Raw genomic sequence first — 27,868 nt, 5'->3', positions numbered from 1 at the left:
ATTTATATAGCGCCTTTCACGACCTCCCAAAGTGCTTTACAGACAATTACGTACTTTTGGAGTGTAGTCACTGTTGTAATGTAGGAAACGCAGCAGCCAATTCACGCACAGCAAGCTCCCACACATAGCAATGTTAAAATGACTGGATGATCTGTTTTTGTTACGTTGGTTGAGGGATGAATATTTGCCCAGGGCACCGGGGATAACTCCCCTGCTCTTCTTCGAAATAGTGCCGTGGGATCTTTTACATCCACCTGAGGGCAGACAACGTCTCCTCGGAAAGACAGCACCTCCGACAGTGCAACACTCCCTCAGCCTGGAGTGGGACTTGAGCCCACAACCTTCTGACTCAGAGGCGAGTGTGCTGCCCACTGAGCCATGGCTGACACTACAACAATGAAGTATGCTTCAAAAATACGTAATTACCTGTGAAGGGCTGTGGAACATCCTGATATCATGAAAGACAAAAGATAAATCCAAGTACTTTTTGGGGATTTTTTCCATTGTCGCTTTTTTTAATCAAAGATTTGTGTTGAGTTCCAAGAAAACTGTTGGGAATCTATTTAAGGTGAGGCAAACGAATGTTATCCAGTGTAGTGAGATATGAGAAATATTTCACTACAATGGCGTCCCCAGTGCACGGGATGCAAAGGCTTGAGACCACTGCGGCTTACACCGCTCCACACATTGGATATTAGACACTGAGACACCTGATGCACTGAGTAACACTCACACACTGTTCCCGTCCGATGCATCGGCCATTGCTCACAAGCTGTTCTTGTCTGATGCGCTGAGTAGTATTTACCTGATCCCTACACTGGGCAGCACAGCGCGTACTGTTCCTAGCCAATGTGATTGGCAACAGTCACACCCTTCACCATGTGAGGCACTGGATAACAGTCCTGCAGTCTCTCCAAACTATCCTTTGGTCTGTGTGCAAAATTGGAGCAAGGATCACCTGGACCATTTCGACACAGCTCCTTGTGGCTGTCTCCTGACTGGCAAAGATAGATATCTTGGAGTAGGTTACCTGCTGGCTTCTGAGCTGGGGGAAAAATGCGGAGAAAGTTGAGTGAATTATTGTAGCATGGATCGTGGACAAGGCTTTTTCAAAATGCGTCCCTCAGCTTAATAAAATATCATGAAATCTGATTATCACATTGTTGTTTGTGGGAGCTTGCTGTGTGCAAATTGGCTGCCATGTTATAATCTTACAACAGTGACTATGCTTCAAAAAATACTTCATGGGCTTGAAAGGCACTATCGAAATGCACGTCTTTTTCTATTTCCACAAAACCCCCATGGATCTTCATTCAGCCAGTGGTAACACTGCAGGTGCATTCTAGCGTCATCAGGTCTTCAAATGTTATAAATCTCAGGAAGATCAGTCTAACAGTAATACAGAGTGACTATGGACCATCATTTTATGTTGTAATAGTTTTGTGGGTCAGGTTTTTTTCTCTCCCAGTGCTGCAGCACAGGGCTTTATTCCAGTGGTTCGGTACATGCTACTTTCCCCATCTCATCTGTGCAGGCTGGTGAGATGACACATTTGCTTCCTGAAATGAAAAATGGGAGTACAAGTCACGCCGAAGTGCACCTGCGTATCTCCCAGGGGCTTGGCACAGAACAGAATTGGCTGAGCAGCTTACCTCTGGCAGCTACAAAAAAAAAGTCAGAAAGATTTGGATTTATATAGCGCCTTTCACGACCACCAGACATCCCAAAGCGCTTTACAACCAATGAAGTACTTTTGAAGTGTAGTCACTGTTGTAATGTGGGAAATGCGACAGCCAATTTGCACACAGCAAGCTCCCACAAACAGCAATGTGATGATCAGATTTCATGATATTTGATTAAGCTGAGGGACTGGATAATCTGTTTTGTTGTTATGTTGATTGAGGGATAAATATTGGCCAGGACACCGGACATTACTCCCCTGCTCTTTTTCGAAATAGTGCCATGGGATCTTTTACATCCACTTCAGAGGTCAAAAGGGGCCACGGTTTAACATCTCATCCGAAAGACGGCACCTCCGACAGTGCAGCACTCCCTCAGCACTGCACTGGAATGCTGGCCTAGATTTTTTTTTGTGCACAAGTCCCTGGAGTGGGACTTGAACCCACAACCTTTTGGCTCCGAGGCGAGAGTGCTGCCCACTGAGCCACGGCTGGCATTGGTGAAGAATGTCGCAGGAAGATTAAACCTGAAGTGCAGCAGCAAACGGGTTTTCAAAAAACAAGGATAATGTAAAATAAATGTGCGTTCCAGTGGAAAAGGGGTCCCTTTGAAAGGAATGTTGTTTCACGAGAGAGCAATTACCAAAGCTTTTTCCATTTGTAACGGAGATCGTGTTCGAATACTTCAGTGCAATCCAGTGAATGGCTGGATTCTGGGAGGAATAAGTGAGCTGGATATAACACTTGATTCAAGCGCTGTTATTATCTTTCAGCAGTCGTTTAGTTTAGTTTTGTGTGCTGCCAGTTTAAGTACCAAGTACATTTTCTGTTATTTTTCATGAGGCAGGGGTAGTTAAGCTTAGACTATTTTCTGAGCATTTTAGCTCAAAATACTTACTGAGAAGGTTTGAGACACCATGAGTTTTTGAAGTGTACAATGTGCGCGCACCTTACATTAGGATTTTCGTGTTTCAGTAATGAGACATAGAAACATAGAAAATAGGTGCAGGAGTAGGCCATTCGGTCCTTCGAGCCTGCACCACCATTCAATATGTTCATGGCTGATCATGCAACTTCAGTACCCCATTCCTGCTTTCTCTCCATACCCCTTGATCCCTTTAGTCGTAAGGGCCACATCTAACTCCCTTTTGAATATATCTAACGAACTGGCCTTAACGACTTTCTGTAGTAGAGAATTCCACAGGTTCACAATTCTCTGAGTGAAGAAGTTTCTCCTCATATGATATCTTGCGTCATCAGTAACTCACATGGCTGGAATCATTTTCCTCTGTGAAATTTAATTTGAAGAAATACTGAATTCTTGCGTTTGGGAGTATTGATTATGAGCATATTTTAACATGGCCAGATCAATCGGATTTAAATATTACAGCTATAATTTGCGACAGACATACCCAAGACGGCAGTAATTTCACTTATCGTGATGCATTATCACAGAATGGGTGATTGTTACAGCAAATCTGTAATTCATTTGACTGATGTAAATTAACTCCTGATGAAAATTAGCTAAAATGATTTCACGTAACCGATATATCTTGAGTAGGATTACTTAGTCAAAATGTTAAAAACTTGTTAATATTGCTAAGCTTAATAATCAAAAGAAAGGAACCACAGAATTGGACTCCACAGTTCAGATAAAAGAGCATAAGAGAATTAGACCATTCGGCCCCTCGAGCCTGCTCCACCATTTAATGAGATCATGGCTGATCTTCGACCTCAATTCCACTTTCCTGCACTGTCCCCATATCCCTTGATTCCCTTAATATCCAAAAATCTATCGATCTCTGTCTTAAATATATTTAATGACTGAGCCTCCACAGCCCTCTGGGACAGAGAATTCCAAAGATTCACCACCCTCTGAGCGAGGAAATTTCTCCTCATCTCAGTCTTAAATGGCCGACCCCTTATCCTGAGACTGTGACCCCTGGTTCTAGTCTCCCCAGCATCCCTGCATCTACCCTGTCAAGCCCTGTATTTTGTATGTTTCAATGAGGTCACCTCTCATTCTTCTAAACTCCAGAGAATATCGGCCTAGTCTACTCAATCTCTCCTCATCGGACAATCCCCCCATCCCAGGAATCAGTCTGGTGAACCTTCGCTGCACTCCCTCTATGGCAAGTATCCTTCCTTAGATAAGGAAACCAAAACTGTGCACAATACTCCAGGTGTACAGTCTTACCAGGTCCCTATATAATTGCAATAAGATGTCTTTACTCTTATACTCAAATCCTCTTGTAATAAAGGCCAAAATACCATTTGCTTTCTTAATCACTTGCTGTACCTGCATGTTAACTTTCAGTGATCCGTGTACAAGGACCCCCAGGTCCCTCTGAACAACAACATTTCCCAATCTCTCACCATTTAAAAAATACTCTGCTTTTCTATTTTTCCTACCAAAGTGGATAACTTCACATTTCTCCACATTATATTCCATTTGCCATGTTCTTGCCCACTCACTGAGTCTGTCTATATCCCCTGAAGCCTCTTTGCATCCTCCTCACAACTTACATTCCCACCGAGCTTTGTATCATCAGCAAACTTGGATAGATTACATTTGGTCCCTCATCCAAATCATTGATATAGATTGTGAATAGCTGGGGCCCAAACACTGATCCTTGCGGTACCCCACTAGTTACAGCCTGCCAACCCGAAAATGACCCGTTTATTCCTACTCTCTGTGTTCTGTCCGTTAACCAATCCTCAAACCATGTTCATATATTACCCCCAATCCCATGAGCCCTAATTTTGTTTCATAACCTCTTGTGTGGCACCTTATCGAATGCCTTCTGAAAATCCAAATACACCACATCCACTGGTTCCCCCTGATCTATTCTACTAGTTACAACTTCAAAAAGCTGTAACAGATTTGTCAAACATGATTTCCCTTTCATAAATATAAGTTGACTCTGCCCAATCCAATTATTATTTTCTAAGTGCCCAGTTACCACATCCTTAATAATATTTTATGTGAATAGCATTTTGTTGGGATTGGATTGATGGTACTGTGGTTTGCCTACCCAATGTATGATACAGGAACAGATAAAATTGCCTGGCACAGGGCTCTGGTGGTAGCGTGAGCTGGATTGACAGTGTATCCTTCCAACCATATTTTTAGAATAAATGTTTTAAAAATCATAAGCAATGGTGAGGTAAAAGAACTCTTTGGACCGTGCCTGCATACTCTTCACTTCATCGCCCTCGTCTGCCGTCCGGACACACCTTGGTTTACCATCATGCCGTCCGGAGGAGATGAGGGACTCCAACTGGGAGGGCTCTGTACGCGGGAGTCCTCCTCATTACCATTGGGGATTTGGCATGGAGGGTGTTGCACAGAGCGATCCCGTGCAACAGATTTTGAAACCAATTCGCCGACTCCCCAGGCCGCCTGTATTTTCTGCGGCCTGGAGGAGTCTGTGTTCCACGTATATGTAGAGGTTGTAGTCCCATCTTCCACTATTCGAAGGGGCTGTTCCTCAATTTCTGGCTGCACTTCAGTCCCAGGCTCCTGATCATTGGTCACTCGGTGAGGTGGAGGGGAGGGGAGCAGGCAGGTCGGAGGGCCTCCTCAAAGGACTGCTCCTGGGCCTGGCCAAGGTGGACATTAACAGGTCCAGAGTCGAAGGAGTCGTTCGGCCAGACTGCCTCTCTTTCCCAGTTATGTTCACCCCTGGGTGCCCCTGGAGAGGGAGCACGCAATGTCCCCCGGTCTGTGACTTGTGGGCACCGGAGGAACTGGAGCGCTTCATCAACTCCCGAGGACCACATTTTAATTTGAATTTTTTCAAGGGCATCTAAATTGATTCAATTTACAGTTAAATGTTGGAGCCCTTTTAAAAGAAGGCACCTGCAGACTCGGAGGTGCCGTCTTTTGGTTGAAATGTTAAACCGAGGCCCCGTCTGCTCTCATGGGTGGGCGAGATAAATGGTTCATTCTCGGGTTGGCAATCATCGACTAGTGGGGTGCCGCAGGGATCGATGCTGGGACCCTAACTATCTATATTAACGACTTGGAAGAAAGGACCAAGTGTAACGTAGCTAAGTTTGCTGACGATACAAAGATGGGAGGAAAAGCAATGTGTGAGGAGGACACAAAAAAACCTGCAAAAGGACATAGACAGGCTAAGGGAGTGGGCAAAAATTTGGCAGATGGAGTATAATGTTGGAAAGTGTGAGGTCATCTTGGCCGTTATTGCAAAGGGGATGGAGTATAAAAGCAGGGAAGTCTTGCTACAGTTATACAGGGTATTGGTGAGGCCACACCTGGAGTACTGTGTGCAGTTTTGGTTTCCATATTTAAGAAAGGATATACTTGCTTTGGAGGCAGTTCAGAGAAGGTTCATTCACTAGGTTGATTCCGGGGATGAGGGGATTGACTTATGAGGAAAGGTTGAGTAGGTTGGGCCTCTGCTCATTGGAATTCAGAAGAATGAGAGGTGATCTTATCGAAACATATAAGATTATGAAGGTGGATGCAGAGAGGATGTTTTGGCAGCAAAAATAGAAGAGCAAATTATTATTTAAATTGAGAAAAATTGCAGAATGCTGCAGTACAGCGGGACCTGGGGGTTCTGGTGCATGAAACACAAAAGGATAGTATGCAGGGACAGTAAGTGATCAGGAAGGCCAATGGAATCTTGGCCTTTATTGCAAGGGGATGGAGTATAAAAGCAGGGAAGTCTTGCTACAGTTATACAGGGTATTGGTGAGGTCACACCTGGAGTACTGTGTGCAGTTTTGGTTTCCATATTTAAGAAAGGATATACTTGCTTTGGAGGCAGTTCAGAGAAGGTTCATTCACTAGGTTGATTCTGGGGATGAGGGAGTTGACTTATGAGGAAAGGTTGAGTTGGTTGGGCCTCTACTCATTGGAATTCAGAAGAATGAGAGGTGATCTTATCGAAACATATAAGATTATGAAGGTGGATGCAGAGAGGATGTTTTCACTGATGGGGGAGACTAGAACTAGAGGGTGTAATCTTAAAATACCACCCATTTACAACTGAGATGAGGAGGAATTTCTTCTCTCAGAGGGTTGTAAATCTGTGGAATTCGCTGCCTCAGAGAGCTGTGGAAGCTGGGACATTGAATATATTTAAGACAGAGATAGACAGTTTTTTAAACGATGAGGGGTTATGGGGAGCGGGCAGGGAAGTGGACCTGAGTCCATGATCGGATCAGCCATGATCTTATTAAATGGCGGAGCAGGCTCGAGGGGCCTTATGGCCTACTCCTGCTCCTATTTCATATGTTCTTTGTTCTAAAAGTTCCCATGGCACTATTTCGAAGAAAAGCAAAGGAGTTACCCCCGGTGCCCTGGCCAGTATTTATCCCTCAACCAACATCACTAAAATCGACATCGTCATCCTCACTGAAATGGCAAAAAGAGGAATTAAAGGAACTCTAAACATACGTTCACAAACAAATGTGTATCACAACAGTAATTAGATCTGAGTGCTGCAGTGAGAAATTCTGGTGCGTAACTGAGAAACTCACGAGTTACAAGAGGAAGTAAAAATACTTCTCATTATTAAAGGTGAATCTCTTTCAAAGAACTCAACAGGTATTCAGGGACTCAGAAGTGTGATCTGATGCAGTCATGATTTTCAGTAATAAGATTTCCATTCTGCTGTGCTGGAGGCATAAAGGCCAATTATTGGACCTGTTGTCGAACAATTGCAACTCTTTATTTCTGTACCTAGCATTTCTCTTACAGGGCGCAATTTATCTTTACAGAAGTGGATATTCTTTGGATCTCATTGACATTCCCTCCTCTGTGTGACATCAGCCACCTGCTTATGTACATATATATAATATATTATATATATATATATACACACTCGTACGCCTGATTGAAAGCAATATTAAAGAAATGTTATGGCTGAATTGTTGTCAGCCATGGCTCGGGGTAACACTCCTGTCTCTGAGTCAGAAGATTGTGGTTCAAGTCTTAGTCCAGAGATTCCAGCACATAAATCTAGGCTGACACTCCCAGTGCAGTGCTGAGGGAGTGCTGCACTGTCGGAGGTGCTGTCTTTCAGATGAGACGTTAAACCGAGGCCCCGTCTGCTCTCTCAGGTGGATGTAAAAGATCCCAAGAAGAGCAGGGGAGTTATCCCCAGTGTCCTGGGGCCAATATTTATCCCTCAACCAACATCACTAAAATTGATTTTTTTTTTATCACACTGCTGTTTGTGGGAGCTTGCTGTGTACAAAAATTGACTGCTGCATTTCCTACGTTACAGCACTTCAAAAAGTACTTCATTGGCTGTAAAACGCTACGGGATGTCCGGTGGTCGAGAAAGGCACTCTATAAATGCAAGTTATTTTTGTGGTCACCTACCGTGGTCAGTTTAATGTTACAGCTAGAGCAAACTTATTGAGTGGCAACCACAAGCAAAATATTGTCTAAAACGAGTCAGTTTTAGCGTCCTTTGCATGAGACGTTAAACAGGCTTTGAGGCGTCCGGTGGTCATGAAAGGCTCTATATATTATCCAAGTCTTTTCTGTTCACGCAACCATTTCCATTCCTAGCCCTCCTGTCCCTCACCTTGATAAAATCAGGTACATACCTGCGTACACACCAACAAATTACACGGTAAATCTCTCTGGGATTACAAGTTGATTGGCACGAAGTGCTTGCATCATTAGTTAAGTCACTGAGATGCAAGGCCCAACAAGGTTGCAGTGCACAGGAGGAAGTTGACCAGCTGGTCTGGCTGGTTGCCGAGCACGGAGTAGCGGCCTGGGGCCTGGCTCCAGTCACTGCCTTTCCAGCTCTTGTTTATTTTGCTCCTTACAAGTAATTTAGGAATTTCAAAGCAGCAGCCGTGGAAGCATTCCTACCTGTTCAGTGGGGCATCTGATAGTGAAGCCCCACCAAGCATGAAATTAAACACTGAAGTTAATAAATGTAGGTGGCTCCGCTTTGAAACATGTCCCGAGTCAATTGCTGAACAGGTTATAAAAAGACAGGTCGACACTGTGTTCCCACACACTTATCGTAGCGACCCTCCCCCTCCATTACCAGCAGCGTGGTGCGTGAGACAGGTCTCAGACGACTTCGTCTTGTGTATGTGTGCATTGGCCTTTCCACCTTGCCTTCCTCTTGCCATGTAAGTCACCCAACCCCTTTCCCTCTGGCTCAATATAAACCAGCAATTCACTGATTGCAGATTTCACCCAGCACTCAGTGGCACAAGCAATTTGTTCACTCCAGTTGTGACCAGCCATATAGTTTGCCAATATTTTGGCCCCAAGTTTCCACACGCGGCAAAACAGGCACCCCTCCGAGGTGGGCACCCGTTTTTCGCGCCGAAAACGGCGCCTGAAAAAAAACGCGCTATTCTCGAGCGCTTTGCAGCTCGGTGTCTGCTTGGCACGGTGCCCAGGGGGCGGAGCCTACCACTCGCGCCGATTTTGTAAGTGGGAGGGGGCGGGTACCATTTAAATGAGTTTTTTTCATGCCGGCAACCCTGCGCATGCGCGTTGGAGCGTTCGCCCACGCGCAGTGTGAAGGAAACATTGGCACTCCGCCATTTTTGTAGTTCTTTGTAGCTGTTCAATTTTTTACATTTTTTAATAAAAGCACATTGCCCTTCCATGATCAGCACTGAGGCTTCTTGCAGCAGGGAGAAGGTGCAGGAAGCCTCAGAAGTTGAGGCAGCCGTTTCCCGACGGGCCCAACCGACGGCAGGGGGCCTCCCTCCCCTCCCCCTCCCCCCCCCCCCCCCGCCGTCGGGAATGGCTGCCTCAACTTCTGAGGCTTCCTGCAGCATTCTCCCTGCCTGAAGCACTTTCACACAGGTAGGAACATGGTTTATTTAATCTTTTCTTTGCTTATAAATTTTTATTCAGGTTGGAATTATTTGTATAAGTATAACTAATGATTTATTGTAGAATGTAATGACTTCCCTTCCCCCCCTCCCCCTCCCACCTCGTTCCCGACGCCTAATTTGTAACCTGCGCCTGATTTTTTAATGTGTAGACAAGGTTTTTTCAGGCCTACAAAAATCTTCACTTGCTCCATTCTAAGTTAGTTTGGAGTACGTTTTCACTGTGGAAACTTTCAAATCAGGCGTCAGTGGCCGGACACGCCCCCTTTTGAAAAAAAAATTCTGTTCAAAAGTGAAACTGTTCTTCCTGACTAGAACTGCAGAAAACTTAAATGTGGAGAATTCCGATTTCTAAGATACTCCGTTCTCCACCAGTTGCTCCTAAAAATCAGGAGCAAATCATGTGGAAACTTGGGGCCTTTGGTACTAAGTACTAAGTTTAGTATAAACTTATCTCTTCTAATAATCATCATAGGCAGTCCCTTGTATCGAGGATGACTTGCTTCCACGCCAAAAAAGAATGAGTTCACAGGTGTTTCAATGAAGGACCTAATATTCCAGATCCCGAACTACATCCTGAAGGGTGGAAGATGCCTGTGCGTGGATTTTTTTAACGTAGGGTGGCCGTTGCACACCAACCACCACACGGGCTTGACCGAGCGAGGTCTTGGTCCAGTGACAAGGGTTAACCAGGATGACTGGAGACCTGCTCTGCTGCACAGACCTCGTGCGCGCACATATAGCATAGTGTGGGCTGGCCCGTGATGCCCCTGAGTCCTCGCCTCGAACTCACGCCTCTCATGGGCCTCGATCACATCCCTCTACAATCTCTCGCCGCTCCTGCTGTACCTGCTCGCACTGCAATCAGCCATCTCCTCCTGCAGCCGCACGCTGCTCCCTCTAATAATAATTTGACAATCACAGCAGTGGATGAATGTTAAACTGGCACCAATTTTTTTTTTCGTTCACGGGATGTGGCCGGCAAGGCCAGCAATTATTGCCCCTCGAGAAGGTGGTGGTGAGCTGCCACCTTGAATACAACCGAGTGTCTCGCTGGGCCATTTCAGAGGGCAGTGAAGGGTCAATCACATTGCTGTGGGTCTGGAGTCACATATGGGCCAGACCGGGTAAGGGCGGCAGATTTCCCTCCCGAAAGGACATTCGTGAACCAGATGGGTTTTTACAATAACCGTGTTTCATGGCCACCATTACTGATACTAGCTTTTTATTCCAGATTTTTTTCAAATTTAATGAACTGAATTTAAATTCCCCAGCTGCCGTGGTGGGATTTGCACTCGCGTCTCCGGATCGTTAGTCCAACCTCTGGATTACTGGCCCAGTAACATGACCACTGTACTGCCATAACCTATCTCCTGATCAATGGTCATCCCTGTCCTGTGTCAGCCGTGGCTCAGTGGGCAGCACTCTCGCCTCGGAGTCAGTAGGTTGTGGGTTCAAGTCCCACTCCAGGGGCTTGAGCACATAAATCTAGGCTGACACTGCAGTGCTGGATGAGTGCTGCACTGCTGGAGGTGCCGTCTTTTGGATGAGACGTTAAACCGAGGCCCCAACTGCTCTCCCTCATGACGTAAAAGATCCCATGGCACTATTTCGAAGAGCAGGGGAGTTATCCCCGGTGTCCTGACCAATATTTATCCCTCAATCAACGTAACAAAAAAAACAGATTATCTGGTCATTATAACATTGCTGTGTGTGGGAGCTTGCTGTGTGCAAATTCGCTGCCACCTTTCCTTCATTACAACAGTGACTACACTCCAAAAATACTTTATTGGCTGTAAAGTGCTTTGAGATGTCTGGTGGTCGTGAAAGACGCTATATACATGCAAGTCTTTTCTTTCTAAATTGGTTCCTGGTCCCCCAACCCTCTCATTTAAAATTCTCATCCTTGCGTTGAAATCTGGTCATCGTCTTTCCCCTTCCAATGTAACTACATCCCCTGCCCGCCCCCCCCCACCAACCCCTCCCATCCCAACCCCCTGGAGTGCTCTATTAGTCCTACTTTGGCCTTTTGCTATACCATAAGGCATCTAGGCCCCATGCTCTGGAGTTCCCATCGTCAACCCCTCTGCCATTCCATCTCCCTCTCCGTCTATAAGACCCTCCTTAAAATTCACCTCTTTCACCAAGCTCATGGTCCCCTTTTTTGGTTCGGCATTGATTTCTTTTCTTGCATCTCTGTGAAGCACCTTTTGGACGTTTGTTCTGCATCAAAGATGCTCTAATAATATGAGTAGGTGTTGTGGTTCTGCTGTTCGTTGTAGAGCTTGATGGGGGTTACAGCTGTCTGGGAACAGAGAGACGGTAGTGGGGTGGGTGTGTTGGGGGATTGACAGGTATATAAATCAGTATTGCTCTTCACAGCTCTTGGGGAGGAGAGAATAAGAGTGGTGCAGGTAGTAGAACAGGCTGCTTTTTGTACTTGGTAGCTGGTGCAGGAGATAGAAAGTGAGGTAACTTGGAGTGTGCGGGGACGAGAGAGAAAAATAGACACGAGCTGAGCAGCGACATCAGTAAACATTGTGCGAAGTCTGTGCCTGCGCACATTCCCACGATCGAATGTTCCTGAAGTAGTCTTCTCTGGTTCCAGAGCGATCGCTCATGCCTCAGCACCGAAATGTTGCCCACTCTCTGTTATCTGGCCCAACCTGTTCAGTGAGGTGGTTCTCACTGTCTGCAGGCAGCAGCCGATCCTCATTGATTGATCTGGGCTTCAAACAGGGCTCACAGAACCAGGTAACAATCCTGCCGAGATTCACCCCCTTTCAGCTCCAGAACAGCTCCATTTATTCAGGGATAATTGATTCCGAAGCCATACGGTTTAAGTGGATTGTTATTGACGTGGGTTAGAGAGCTCCAGTCCCTGAGGCAGTTAGGTCAGCGTGTCACTTTGTCACAGATCCATCCAGCCCTGTGTGCACAGCGCAGCAGTCTGGCTGCTAACTGCTTCAGTATTCTGCCTTGCAGCTGGAATGGAGGGAGGGCTATTGCTGGTGAAGATGGCAGTGCGTGCTTACTTCACTGGGTGATAATCACTTCACACAATGTCACTAGTGCAGCTTGCCTGTGAACTGCACGTGATTGGTCATTTTCAGCTGACGTTTTACTTTTATTGGCTAAGAAGGCAACTTGTGCCATTTTATACAAACCTGCTTGGCTGGTTCTATGTTTCCTTCTATTGAGGAACAGACAGCACAGTGTGCCACATATCTTGAAACTGATACATCGCCTTCATCCCTCACATTCTGGGTTAAAGGGTATGTCACTTCAGGCCCAGGTTACACAGTTTGATAAACAGTATTTGTCAGCGTCTCCCAAATCCGCGACCTCTAACACCAACTTGCATTTATATAGGGCCTTTAACGTAGCGAAACGTCCCAAGGTGCTTCACAAGAGTATTATGAGATAAAAATTTGACACCGAGCCACATAAGTAGAAATTAGCGCAGGCGACCAAAAGCTTGGTCAAAGAGGTCGGTTTTAAGGAGCGTCTTGAAGGAGGAAAGAGAGATAGAGAGGCGGAGAGGTTTAGGGAGGGAGTTCCAGAGCTTGGGGCCCAGGCAGCTGAAGGCACGGCCACCGATGGTGGAGCGATTATAATCAGGGATGCTCAAGAGGGCAGAATTAGAGGAGCGCAGACATTTCGGGTGGGGGGGGCGGGTAGTGGGTCTGGAAGAGATAACCGAGATAGGGAGGGGCAAGGCCGTGGAGGGATTTGAAAAGAAGGATGAGAATTTTGAAATCGCTTAACCGGGTGCCAATGTAGGGCAGTTAGCACGGGGGTGATGGGTGAGTGGGACTTGATGTAAGCTAGGACACTGGCAGCCGAGTTTTTGATCACCCCTAGTTTACATAGGGTAGAATGTGGGAGGCCAGCCAGGAGTGCATTGGAATAATCATGTCTAGAGATAACAAAGGCACGGATGAGGGCTTCAGCAGTGGATGAGCTGAGGTAGGGGCAGAGACGGGCGATGTTACGGAGGTGGAAATAGTCAGTCTTAGTAATGCTGCCGATATTTGGTCTAAAGCTCATTTCAGGGTTAAATATGACAGCAAGGTTGCCACCTAGAAGGACAAGGGCAGCAGGGGCATGGGAACACCACCACCTCCACGTTCCCCTCCCAGTCACACATCATCCTGACTGGGAAATATATCGGCCGTTCCTTCATCGTCGCTGGGTCACAATCCTGGAACTCCCTCCCTAACAGCACTGTGGGAGCACCTTCACCACACGGACTGCAGCGGTTCAAGAAGGCGGCTCACCACCACCTTCTCAAGAGGCAATTAGGGATGGGCAATAAATGCCGGCCTTGCCAGCGATACCCACACTCCATGAACGAATTTTTAAAAAACATTGGCGGATCCAAATGCATACAATCCCTCAAGTTCAAACCAACAATTCTCTCCCACCACACACATTTTCCTTGGGGTCAATCAGCTTGAGGTGGCTGATATAGAATACCATCATGCAGCTTTTCATCCATGACCATCACTGAGGTAAGTAGATGAGGCACCTTTCCCCGACCATATGGAGTGAGTTACTCCCAACCATTCGATCCGTGCGGCTACACTCTGACAGTGGGTGTGACTTCCTCATGATGGAATAAACCAAGCTGTTTGTTTCGAGTTGAAAAGCAGAGAGCAACCCTACTTAGTGTGTTTGCCACTGGAGATACAAACCTCGTCTGTTCCTCAGTGGGGAATAAAACTTCTGAAGCACGGGTCTCTGAGGTTGGGAGGAAGTGAGACAGACCAATTTCTTTATTATACATAATATAAAAACCGAAAATGCTGGAAATCTCAGCAGGTCAGGCTGCATCTGTGGAGAGAGAAATGTTTCGGGTCGATGACCCTTCGTCAGAACTGGCAAAAGTTCAAAATGAACAGATTCTTAAGGAAGTGTTGGGGCAGTGAATGGGGGAGGGGAGGAAAGAACAAAAGGGAAGGTCTGTGATAGGGTGGAAGGCAGGAGAGATTAGAGAGACAAAAGGGAGGATGGGCTGGCTTGAGATGTTAATGCCAGAAGTTAGAAAAAGATGAGTCTGGATAGAGTGTGAATGGCGGGATAATTACCAGCTGCCATGGGAAAGAGAGAGAGAAAAATATATATACATAAGATCGGGATGGGGTGGGGGGAGGGGTTATTAAAGGGAGCAAAATCTGGGCAGTTACGGTCTGAAATTGTTGAACTCAATGTTGAGTCCAGGAGGCTGTAAAGTGCCTAACCGAAAGATGAGGTGCTGTTCCTCGAGCTTACGTTGAGATTCTTTATCATCACTTTCTTTATTCTCAGTTTTGTTACTAGAATTTTTCAACTATGGTGTGGTCTGCTGTGTGTTTGAGCACCTGAGAGCTGTGATGTCATCTTGCCCCCCCCCCCCCTCCCCGCCCATTTAATTAAAAAAAATAGTATTTACATTTATCTAGTGCCTTGTCACATTGAAATGCTTCACACAATCATTTACTTTTGAAGTAGAGGGAAGATTGTTATGTAGGAACACAGAGTTAGATTGTAATGTTTGGGCAGGGCAGACCATTGCCCCATCAAAGCCCCCCTTGAAAACCTCCCATTTCCTTCCTAAAATTCTGGAACTCATATCCCTGTACCTCCTTTCCAGATAGGAATTCATCCTGTCCTTTTATTAAAACCTTCATTGGAATTTCTGTTCCATTACCCTTGTGGATAATAACTTTCAGATTTCTGTCATTCTCTCAGTACAAGAAATGTTACTTACATTTCCTGCCGCCTTTTGACATCCTTAATTTTAAACTGTGTACTCTCGCCCTCAACTCCTTTACCCACATGATCTTCTTAACTGTGAATATCTTCAAATTCCTGCTCTTCTCCGGAGAGTCAAGTCCCAGGGTAGACCATTTTTCCCCATAAATCGATGTCTAACAACCTTCCAATAATTCTACATTCTTTCTATAAAATGAAGCCCAGAACATAAGGCTGGCTACGGCCAGATACAAATTAACAGCGCCTCCTCAGATCTATCAGTCCTAGTTTTCGGTGCGCATCCCAACATTTTGTTTTCTTCATTGCTTGCCAACACTGAGGGCTAGAAATTCCGTTTTTGCCGATATCATTTTTTCCCCGTCATTTTTCGGAAAAAAATACCACTAAAAACGTCGCCATTTTTTAAGGGGGTAAAATTGGCAAAAAAAAATGTGCCCGACGGTAAAAATCGCGTTGCACGAGGGTTCGCGGTGGAAATGGCAGTCCTCGCCAACTTTAGCCCGAGGCCTATCACCACCAAAAATACAGGCCCTGGGAGGGGAAAAAACACCCCCAAAAAATAGCAAAAATAAAAATCAGAAAACATTCACTGTACACTTAACTAATGAACCACTGAAAATGAATTTAAAAATAAAAACTTCAACTTACCTTTTTTGTAGGTCTTCATACCTACCGCTGTTTCTGGGGCAAAAACGCTGACTTTTCTCAGGCCGTGTTTTTTCACCCCGAGTACGGGTTCGCCGAACAGCCAATTTTAAGCGGTCGCATTTTTTTTGCTGCTGCATGTCGGCGACCCGTTTTCCAGCGATATTTCAAAACCGCCAGTCGTTAACTTTGGCCAATTTAGGCGAGTACCTTTTACCGGCAAAAGAGCGAAATATCGCCGAAAAAACATGCGCAAGGCTAGCGAATTTCTCCCCCCTTAAGGTTTTAACATTCTATCAACCAAAACTGCCAGACCTCCGTTGCTTTGTTAGCTCACGGATGTTGCCATTTAAAATGAGGACCACATTTCTCACCAAGTACCCAATCCCATGAGTTCACACACATCTGTGCTCCAGCTGCCAACTCTCCACCCACCTGTCCTGATCTGTTGCATTATCACAGTGTTGCAATTACCACCCACTGCACCCAATTTGGTGTCATCCAGAAACCTGGACACTATCTGTTCCCGAAATCATTTACGAGAATCGTAAACGCCATACTCACCAATATGGACCATTGCCGATCAGTTTCTATTCTGACAACTCCTGAAACACCAGCCTTTTCAGATCCAACATCAGCACCAGTAGGCAGCAGCCGGCCTGTGCAAGCACGGTTTGGTAGTGAGCTGAATGACGAGTTCGATCTGTTTTTAGTGGCATTGGTTGCCGGAGAAAGGTTTGCCAAGACATTAGAAGGTGTAATGTTATGCTTCATGGGTTCTTTGCTTAAAAATTCATAGCAACACATTGCTATGCACAGAAATAATGGGCGGGTAATTCACCAAATCCAGAAATCTGATGGTGGAAAAGAATAATTTCAATACATCAGGAACTCCCTGATGACCCCTGGGAGTTGGGAACTGTAATGTATTTGCTTCATGGGTTCTTTGCTTAAGAATCCATAGCAACACATTGCTATTAAGAACTAGTCGGTTTATTAGCAATGGTTTAACAAATCACTGCACATTACCAGTTCATCCTCCAGGATCACAACCACCTGCCTGATCGTGGATCCCCCGAACCCAACTGGCTGGGGTTTTATTGAGTCTTGTGAACATAAGAACATAAGAAATAGGAGCAGAAGTAGGCCATATGGCCCCTCAAGCCTGCTCCGCCATTCAATAAGATCATGGCTAATCTGATCATGGACTCAGCTCCACTTCCCCGCCCGCTCCCCATAACCCCTCATCCCCTTAGCGTTTAAGAAACTGTCTATTTCTGTCTTAAATGTATTCAATGTCCCAGCTTCCACAGCTCTCTGAGGTAGCGAATTCCACAGATTTATAAACCTCTGAGAGAAGAAATTTCTCCTCATCTCAGTTTTAAATGGGCGGCCCCTTATTCTAAGATCTTGCCCTCTAGTTCTAGTCTCCCCCATCAATGGAAACATCCTCTCTGCATCCACCTTGTCAAGCCCCCTCATAAACTTATACATCACGTGACTGGCTCAGCCACTCCCAACTCAACAGCTCTACAACTATTTTGTTGTAGAAAGTAAGAGATGTGATGGCTCTACAACCCTGCGAGCATCCTCACTGGGGCATACACTACAGACAAGTTTTGAGGTTAAAGATGCCATGTAAATGGAAGTTGTCGTCCATCAACAACACTGAAACAGGCAGGCGCAGCTCGATTTGACATCTTGTGTCTGTTTGAAGTTCAGGAGGAGCATTGCGTTGCTTCCCTTCCCTCTTGCACCCGATCTTCCATTCCCGGCGTTCCTTGAAAGAATTGCCTTGGCCTTCCATGAGTGACCACATTGCCATTCCCCATCAATGAAAAATATGCATTAAATAAAGCATTGTCACCTCTATCAAGGTGCTTCGCTTCCGCAATCACCACGGGAAGCTTGGATTCATTCTTTCACCTGACTGAAGTGATCATTACTTCATATTCTCCACACAACCTGCAAAAGGACATAGACAGGCTAAGTGAGTGGGCAAAAATTTGTCAGATGGAGTATAATGTTGGAAAGTGTGAGGTCATGTACTTTGGCAGAAAAAAAATCGAAGAGCAAGTTATTATTTAAATGGAGAAAGATTGCAAAGTGCCGCAGTACAGCGGAACCTGGGGCTACTTGTGCATGAAACAAAAGGATAGTATGCAGGTACAGCAAGTGATCAGGAAGGCCAATGGAATTTTGGCCTTTATTGCAAAGGGGATGGAGTATAAAAGCAGGGAAGTCTTACTACAGCTATACAGGGTATTGGTGAGGCCACACCTGGAATACTGCGTGCAGTTTTGGTTTCCATATTTACGAAAGGATATACTTGCTTTGGAGGCAGTTCAGAGAAGGTTCACTCGGTTGATTCCGGAGATGAGGGAGTTGACTTATGAGGAAAGGTTGAGTAGGTTGGGTCTGTACACATTGGAGTTCAGAAGAATGAGAGGTGATCTTATCGAAACGTATAAGATTATGAGGGGGTTTGACAAGGTGGATGCAGAGAGGATGTTTCCACTGATGGGGGAGACTAGAACTAGGGGGCATAATCTTAGAATAAGGGGCCGTCTATTTAAAGCTGAGAGGAGGAGGAATTTGTTCTGAGGGTTGTAAATCTGTGGAATCCGCTGGGTCAATGAATAAAATTAAGACAGAGATATAGACAGTTTCTTAACCGATAAGGGGTTATGGGGAGTGGGCAGGGAAGTGGAGCTGAGTCCATGATCGGATCAGCCATGATCGTATTAAATGGCGGAGCAGGCTCAAGGGACCGTATGGCCTACTCCTGCTCCTATTTCTTATGTTCTTATCTGGGCTAAGTTCATAGGGATAGCAGCCATGACCTTGCGACCTGTAAATTCACAGAGCAATTTATTTGAAGAATATAGGTGGAGCCTCCCTTATCCAGAACTCCCTTATCCCGAACCATCCCTCGTCCAGAACCATTCCCGGCCACCGGGTGGCGCATGCACAGAACTCCGACATGAACAAATTGAAGTCCTTCCTCGCTGCTGACTCCCGCACTCGCTGGCCTGACCCCGCGATCCACCGCCCATGATCTCACTGCCACACTCCCAGCTCTGATATCCCCTTGCTCAGTATCTGTACCATCCAATTTAATGTGACCACGCCTCTTCTGGAAAAATCCCTTATCCGGAACAGGCCAGGTCCCGAGGGTTGTGGATAATGGAGGTTCAACCTGTACTTTGAATCAGCGAATGTTTGGTTTCGAACGTTCCGATGTTGGCATTTTCCACATACCATTTGGAGTCAGTCCATTTAACATCCCTTGAGGGTCACAGATAGGAATCAGCTAGCGCTTTCTGCCGCGGCCATCCATCTGGATGAACCGTCCTTGAGTACAAGCAAAATTGCAGTAGAAAATGCCAGTCACTTCTGTGAAAAATGAGCTTCTAAAGAGAAATGGATGTTCAGTGCAGGTACATGTGGCTGGTAGGTCTGCTCGAGCTCCACACTACTGCAACCAATGCACAGGGCAATGAATTGGCATCGTAATGTGGGACTAAGCATAATTGCTCTTTCAAAGGGCCAGCGCAAGCACTTAGGGCTGAATGGCCTCCTTCTGTGTTGTAATTTTCTATGATTCTCTAATGGAAAATACCAACATTTATTCTGCACATGACAGCCCAGGTCGACCAAGTTGCTGCAGTTGGTGACCTCTAGTGGTGGAAATTCAGCACAATGTGTGTTATAAAGAAAGACTTGCATTTATATAGCGCCTTTCACGGCCACCGGAAATCTCAAAGCACTTTACAGCCAATTAAGTACTTTTTGGAGTGTAGTCACTGTTGTAATGTGGGAAACGCAGCAGCCAATTTGCGCACAGCAAGCTCCCACAAATCAGTGATAATGACCAGATAATCTGTTTTTGTTATGTTGATTTGAGGGATAAATATTGGCCAGAACACCGGGGATAACTCCCCTGCTCTTCCTCGAAATAGTGCCTTGGGATCTTTTACATCCACCTGAGAGAGCAGACGGGGCCTCGGTTTAACATCTCATTCGAAAGCCGGTACCTCCGACAGTGCAGCGCTCCCTCAGCACTGCACTCAGTGTCAATCTAGATTTTTGTGCTCAAGTTCCTGAGTGGGACTTGAACCCACAACCTTCTGACTCCGAGACGAGTGTGCTAGCTGTGGCTCAGTGGCTCAAAACATAAAAACAGATAGTAAAAGCTTTTACAGATATATAAAACGGAAAAGAGTGACTAAAGTAAATGTTGGTCCCTTAGAAGATGAGAAGGGGGATTTAATAATGAGAAATATGGAAATGGCTGAGACCTTAAACAATTATTTTGCTTCGGTCTTCACAGTGGAAGACATAAAAACCATGCCAAAAATTGCTGGTCACAGGAATGTGGGAAGGGAGGACCTTGAGATAATCATTATCACAAGGGGGGTAGTGCTGGACAGGCTAATGGGACTCAAGGTAGACAATTCCTCTGGTCCTTATGAAATGCATCCCAGGGTATTAAAAGAGATGGCGGAAGTTATAGCAGATGCATTCGTTATAATCTACCAAAATTCTCTGGACTCTGGGGAGGTACCAGTGGATTGGAAAGCAGCTAATGTAACACCTCTTTTTAAAAAAGGGGGCCAACAAAAGGCAGGTAACTATAGGCCGGTTAGTTGAACATCTGTAGTGGGGAAAATGCTTGAAACTATCATTAAGGAAGAAATAGCGGGACATCTAGATAGGAATAGTGCAATCAAGCAGACGCAGCATGGATTCATGAAGGGGAAATCATGTTTAACTAATTTACTGGAATTCTTTGAGGATATAACGAGCATGGTGGATAGAGGTGTACCGGTGGATGTGGTGTATTTAGATTTCCAAAAGGCATTCGATAAGGTGCCACACAAAAGGTTACTGCAGAAGATAAAGGTACGCGGAGTCAGAGGAAATGTATTAGCATGAATAGAGAATTGGCTGGCTAAAAGAAAGCAGAGAGTCGGGATAAATGGGTCCTTTTCGGGTTGGAAATCGGTGGTTAGTGGTGGAACCACAACTGTTTACAATATACATAGATAACCTGGAAGAGGGGACAGAGTGTAGTGTAACAAAATTTGCAGATGACACAAAGATTAGTGGGAAAGCGGGTTGTGTAGAGGACACAGAGAGGCTGCAAAGAGATTTAGATAGGTTAAGCAAATGGGCTAAGGTTTGGCAGATGGAATACAAGGTCGGAGAGTGTGAGGTCATCCACCTTGGGGAAAAAAACAGTGAAAGGGAATATGATTTGAATGGGGAGAAATTACAACATGCTGTGGTGCAGAGGGACCTGGGGGTCCTTGTGCATGAAACTCTAATCCCAAAAAGTTAGTTTGCAGGTGCAGCAGGTAATCAGGAAGGCGAATGGAATGTTGGCCTTCATTGCGAGAGGGATGGAGTACAAAAGCAGGGAGGTCCTGCTGCAACTGTATAGGGTATTGGTGAGGCCGCACCTGGAGTACTGCGTGCAGTTTTGGTCACCTTACTTAAGGAAGGATATACTAGCTTTGGAGGGGGTACAGAGAGGATTCACTAGGCTGATTCCAGAGATGAGAGGGTTACCTTATGATGATAGATTGAGTAGACAGGGTCTTTACTCGTTGGAGTTCAGAAGGATGAGGGGTGATCTTATAGAAACATTTAAAATAATGAAAGGGATAGACAAGATAGAGGCAGAGAGGTTGTTTCCACTGGTCGGGGAGACTAGAACTAGGGGGCACAGCCTCAAAATACGGGGGAGCCAATTTAAAACCGAGTTGAGAAGGGATTTCTTCTCCCAGAGGGTTGTGAATCTGTGGAATTCTCTGCCCAAGGAAGCAGTTGAGGCTAGCTCATTGAATGTATTCAAGTCACAGATAGATAGATTTTGAACCATTAAGGGTTACGGGGAGCGGGCGGGTAAGTGGAGCTGAGTCCACGGCCAGATCAGCCATGATCTTCTTGAATAGCGGAGCAGGCTCGAGGGGCTAGATGGCCTACTCCTGTTCCTAATTCTTATGTTCCTATTAAATTGCCTTTTGCAGACTTAAAAGGGAAGGAAAGTCCAGGGAAGAGGTTCTAATTCAAGATACTCCTCTTGTAAAAGAAAATGATATCAGTTTATTTGACATCCTATTGAAAATATCTGGCATGGACTTCCTTTGGTTGTGTCTGTATTCCTGCTCAGCCACTCCGGTGATACCGGGCCCTTTCTGCAACGTGGTTCTCTGCTTCTGGGCAGCTGGAGAGCAGCTCTTTGGTTCGAAGCTGCACTACCTGCTGTTTATTAATGGAACCGTGTGGGGCAGTGCCTGTGAGCAGTGTTACAGGAGCAGCCCTGCACCATAGGGAGGCTGCAGTTGCTGCCCAGCAAATGTAATAACCTTCATTCTGCCTTTGTATCTCCTTCCCCTGTATGAAAGGTCACAAATCTCTTCCCCCCTCTCCTCCCCCCCCCCCCCCACCCCAAACCAAAAAAAATTGCCATCGACGGTTGTGTGTGCATAGTTGGGAGTAAGGCAAAATGAGGAAATTGAGGTCAGAGACAGGTACTTCAATATTAATTATTAACGTACATTATGCAGTTTAACCATAATGGTGTCAAGGATGCAGGTTGGGATATGGGAATATGCAGAAATGATGAGTTACACAAGTTATGTAGGCATCACCACTATTAATATTTTTGTGCATTAAGTCAATATTGATTTTTTTTTATAGTCCTTTCCTACTTTAAAAAAATGATTGAACACTTTTTAAATGCTTTATTTTCTTCCTCCCATGAAGATGCGATGACTCACAGTACTGCATCTTGTGGCGTGAATGTGCTGTGCTTTTAGTGCGTGGGTCAGTGCTGGGGTCAGCAGGACCCCTGCAGTGCTGAGGCAGGCTGCGGAGCAGATTGAAAGATTGCTTTGAGAGGCGGTGATAGGGGGAAGTCCGCCGAGCAGGTGGGACATTGGCTGAGCAGGTAGAAAGTGAGAAACCAGCTGGGAAGAGCGTCGGCAATCGGGGAGGCAGCTGGACTCCGAGAGGCAGAACAGCAGGTTGTACACAGGCCGACAAACGGGGGAAGCATGAAAGATAGAAAGCATCGAGACAAAGACGGGTGCGATGCTGTAAATGGGGACTAGCAATGACACGTGCAAATCCTGCTGTGGCAACACAGGTCACTGAGTGAAAACTTCATTGTGCGGTATAATGGCCATAGCAGTCATCATCATCATCATCGGCAGTCCCTCGAAATCGAGGAAGACTTGCTTCCACTCAAAAGTGAGTTCTCAGGTGACTGTACAGTCCAATACGGGAATTACAGTCTCTGTCACAGGTGGGACAGACAGTGGTTGAGGGAAAGGGTAGGTGGGGAGTCTGGTTTGCCGCACGCTCCTTCCGCTGCCTGCGCTTGATTTCTGCATGCTCTCGGCGACGAGACTCGAGGTGGTCTAGTGTGGTCAATGCTTCGATGCTGGGGATGTTGGCCTGGTCGAGGACGCTGTAACGTCATCTTTGACTCAAGGAACAAGCCTTGGTTCCGTGGGAGCGGTGTGACCTCTGAGTCACAAGGTTGTGGTTTCAATTCCCATACCAGAGACTTGAGCATCAAATCAAGGCTGGTACTTCGGTGCAGCCTGAGACGCTTTTGGATAGAACCTCAAACCGAGGTCCACTCTGTCCCCTTGGGTGGATGTGAAAGATCCCACTGCACTATTTCGAAGAAGAGCAGGGGAGTTCTCCCCGGCGTCCTGGCCAATATTTATCACTCAATCAACATCTAAAAACAGATCATCTGCTCAATGATTGCATTACTGTTTGCGGGATCTTGCTGTGTGGAAAGTGGCTGCCACATTCCCACATTACACAGTGACTACACTTCACAAGCACTTCATTGGCAGTAAACTGCGTTGTGGCGTACTTGAGGTTGTGAACGGTGCTATAGAAATGCAAGTTCATCTGTAACTTCTATTCATAGGGGCATACTGCTATTATGTAGGGGTGGTACAGTAGTGGCTGGAACATAACATAAGAATTAGGAGCAGGAGTCGGCCATTCGGCCCCTTGAGCCTCCTCCACCATTCGATGAGATCATGGCTGATCTTCTACCTCAACTGACATGGTGGGTCCTGGTCGGCGTGGATTTGTGGGGGGGGTCGTGCTTGACGGATCTTCTGGAGTTTTTTGAGGATGTTTCCAGTGGAGTGGACAGGGGAGAGCCAGTTGGTGTGGTGTATTTGGACTTTCAGAAGGCTTTTGACAAGGTCCCACACAAGAGATTAATGTGCAAAGTTAGAACACATGGGATTGGGGGTAGTGTGCTGACATGGATTGAGAACTGGTTGTCAGACAGGAAGCAAAGCGTAGGCGTAAATGGGTACTTTTGAGAATGGCAGGCAGTGACTAGTGGGGTACCGCAAGGTTCTGTGCTGGGGCCCCAGCTGTTTACATTGTACATTAATGATTTGGACGAGGGGATTAAATGTAGTATCTCCAAATTTGCGGATGACACTAAGTTGAATGGCAGTGTGAGCTGCGAGGAGGATGCTATGAGGCTGCAGAGTGACTTGGATAGGTTAGGTGAGTGGGCCAATGCATGGCAGATGAAGTATAATGTGGATAAATGTGAGGTTATCCACTTTGGTGGTAAAAACAGAGAGACAGACTATTATCTGAATGGTGACAGATTAGGAAAAGGGGAGGTGCAACGAGACCTGGGTGTCATGGTACATCAGTCATTGAAGGTAGGCATGCAGGTACAGCAGGCGGTTAAGAAAGCAAATGGCATGTTGGCCTTCATAGCGAGGGGATTTGAGTACAGGGGTAGGGAGATGTTGCTACAGTTGTACAGGGCCTTGGTGAGGCCACACCTGGAGTATTGTGTACAGTTTTGGTCTCCTAACTTGAGGAAGGACATTCTTGCTATTGAGGGAGTGCAGCGAAAGTTCACCAGACTGATTCCCGGGATGGCGGGACTGATATATCAAGAAAGACTGGATCAACTGGGCTTGTATTCACTGGAGTTCAGAAGAATGAGAGGGGATCTCATAGAAACGTTTAAAATTCTGACGGGTTTAGACAGGTTAGATGCAGGAAGAATGTTCCCAATGTTGGGGAAGTCCAGAACCAGGGGTCACAGTCTAAGGATAAGGGGTAAGCCATTTCGGACCGAGATGAGGAGAAACTTCTTCACCCAGAGAGTGGTGAACCTGTGGAATTCTCTACCAGAGAAAGTTGTTGAGGCCAATTCACTAAATATATTCAAAAAGGAGTTAGATGTAGTCCTTAGTACTAGGGGGATCAAGGGGTATGGCGAGAAAGCAGGAATGGGGTACTGAAGTTGCATGTTCAGCCATGAACTCATTGAATGGCGGTGCAGGCTCGAAGGGCCGAATGGCCTACTCCTGCACCTATTTTCTATGTTTCTATGTTTCTAACTCCACTTTCATGCACTATTCCCATATCCCTTGATTCCCTCAATATCCAGCAATCTATCGATCTCTGTGTTGAATATACTCAACGACTGAGCCTCCACAGCCCCCTGGGGTAGAGAATTCCAAAGATTCACCACCCTCTGAGTGAAGAAGTTTCTCCTCATCTCAGTCCTAAATGGCCGACCCCTTATCCTGAGACTGTGACCCCTGGTTCTAGACTCCCCAGCCCGGGGGAAACACCCTCCCTGCATCTACCCTGTCAAGCCCTGTAAGAATTTTGAATGTTTCAATGAGGTCACCTCTTATTCTTTTAAACTCTAGAGAATATCGGCCTAGTATACTCAATCTCTCCTCATAAGACAATCCCCCCATCCCAGGAATCAGTCTGGTGAACCTTCGTTGCACGTCCTCTGTGGCAAATATATCCTTCATTGGATATGGAGACCAAAACTGTACACAATACTCCAGGTGTGGACTCACCAGAGCCCTATATAATTGCAGTATATAATTTATATAATTTACTCTTATACTCAAATACTCCTGTAATAAAGGCCAACATACCATTTGCTTTCTTAATCACTTGCTGTACCTGGCTGTTAACTTTCAGTGATCCGTGTACAAGGACCCCCAGGTCCCTCTGAACACCAACATTTCCCAATCTCTCAGCATTCAAAAAATACTCTGCTTTTCTTTCCTACCAAAGTGGATAACTTCACATTTCTCCACATTATATTCCATTTGCCATGTTCTTGCCCACTCACTGAGCCGGTCTATATCCCCTGAAGCCTCTTTGCATCCTCCTCACAACTTACATTCCCACCTAGCTTTGTATCATCAGCAAACTTGGATATATTACATTTGGTCCCCTCATCCAAATCATTGATATAGATTGTGACTAGCTGGGGCCCAAGCAACGATCCTTGCGGTACCCCACCAGTTACAGCCTGCCAACCCGAAAATGACCCATTTATTCCCACTCTCTGTTTTCTGTCCATTAACCAATCCTCAATCCATGCCAGTATATTACCGCTAATCCCATGAACCCTAATTTTGTTTAATAACCTCTTGTGTGGCACCTTATCGAATGCCTTCTGAAAATCCAAATACACCACATCCACTGGTTCCCCCTGATCTATTCTACTAGTTACATCTTCAAAAAGCTCTAACAGATTTGTCAAACATGATTTCCCTTTCATAAATATAAGTTGACTCTGCCCAATCCAATTATTATTTTCTAAGTGCCCAGTTACCACATCCTTAATAATATTTTATGTGAATAGCATTTGCTACCTTCCAATCTGTGGGAACCGTTCTAGAATCTATTGAATTTTGGAAGATGACAACCAATGCATCCACTATCTCTATAGCCATCCCTTTCAAAACCCGAGGATGTAGACCATCAGGTCCAGGGGATTTATCGGCTTTCAGTCCCATTCATTTCTCCCGTACTATTTTTTCACTAATACTAACTTCTTTCAGTTGCTCATTCTCGCTGGACCTCTGGTTCTCCTATTTCCATGAAGACATACACAAAGTATTTGTTTAATTTCTCTGCCATTTCCTTATTCCCCATTATAATTTCTCCTGTCTCAGCCTGTAAGGGACCCACATTTACTTTTGCTAATCTTTTCCTTTTTACATACCTATAGAAGCTTTCACAGTCTGTTTTTATGTCTCTCGCTAGTTTACTCTCACGTTCTATTTTCCTTTTCTTTATCAATTTCTTGGTCCTCCTTTGCTGAATTCTAAAATCCTCCCAATCCTCAGGCTTACTGCTCTTTTTGGCAAAATTATAAGCCTCTTCCTTTGATCTACTATCTTTAACTTCTCTCGTTCGCCACAGTTAGACTTTTTCCTGAGGCGTTTTTGTCCCTTAAAGGAATGTATGTTTGTTGTAAATGATGTATTCATTCTTTAAATGCTAGCTATTGCTTGTCCTCCATCATACCTTTGAATGTCGTTTTCCAATTTATCTCCGCCTGCTCGCCCCTCAAACTTACGTAGTTTGCTTTGTTTACATTCAAGACCCGAGTTTCGGATTTAACTAAATCAAAATTCTGTCATATAAGAATATTTATGGAAGAAACAACAATGCTGTTGCAGGAGAGCCAATGATGTCGGATGTTTAGTGAGCTATTGACGGGTGTGGAATGCAGCTTGAGCCATCCATCAACCGGGAACACGAGTTGTTCTCACCAGTGTTGGAATTTTCTGGGCGCCTGTCTTCCAGAGTTCCATGTTTTATTGCTTTGTTTTCAAAGCACTGCAACATTATAGTCAAATTCCTTTGTTCTAAGTCTCTCAATTTTTAATCCGCTCTCTGCAAATCGGCAGACTACTGGGGGAAATAATATGATTACCAATAAGTAGGCTGATGACTGAATCCCGATAGCCCTTCTGGTGGGCACTGGGATCGACGTGTCGGAATAGCCCACCTTCATACACTAAGCTTCTCTCCGTTAGATGAGCTGGCTCTGAAGTACTCCATTTTGTGTTCCGCTCTGTTGAAGTCAGCATTTGGAG

General features: G+C 45.5%; 1 protein-coding gene across 1 annotated transcript in view; it reads left to right on the top strand.

The window, feature by feature from the left end:
* LOC139235128 (histone acetyltransferase KAT6A-like) overlaps window positions 1-27,868 on the top strand; it is a 211,541-nt gene that overhangs the window by 77,331 nt on the left and 106,342 nt on the right. The gene's annotated exons all lie outside the window — the stretch shown is intronic.

This window comes from Pristiophorus japonicus, chromosome 22, assembly GCF_044704955.1.
Source record: "Pristiophorus japonicus isolate sPriJap1 chromosome 22, sPriJap1.hap1, whole genome shotgun sequence".
NCBI classification, from domain to species: Eukaryota; Metazoa; Chordata; class Chondrichthyes; family Pristiophoridae; genus Pristiophorus; species Pristiophorus japonicus.
Note: the sequence above shows the minus strand (reverse complement) of the source record. Positions and strands in the feature narration are given on the sequence as shown.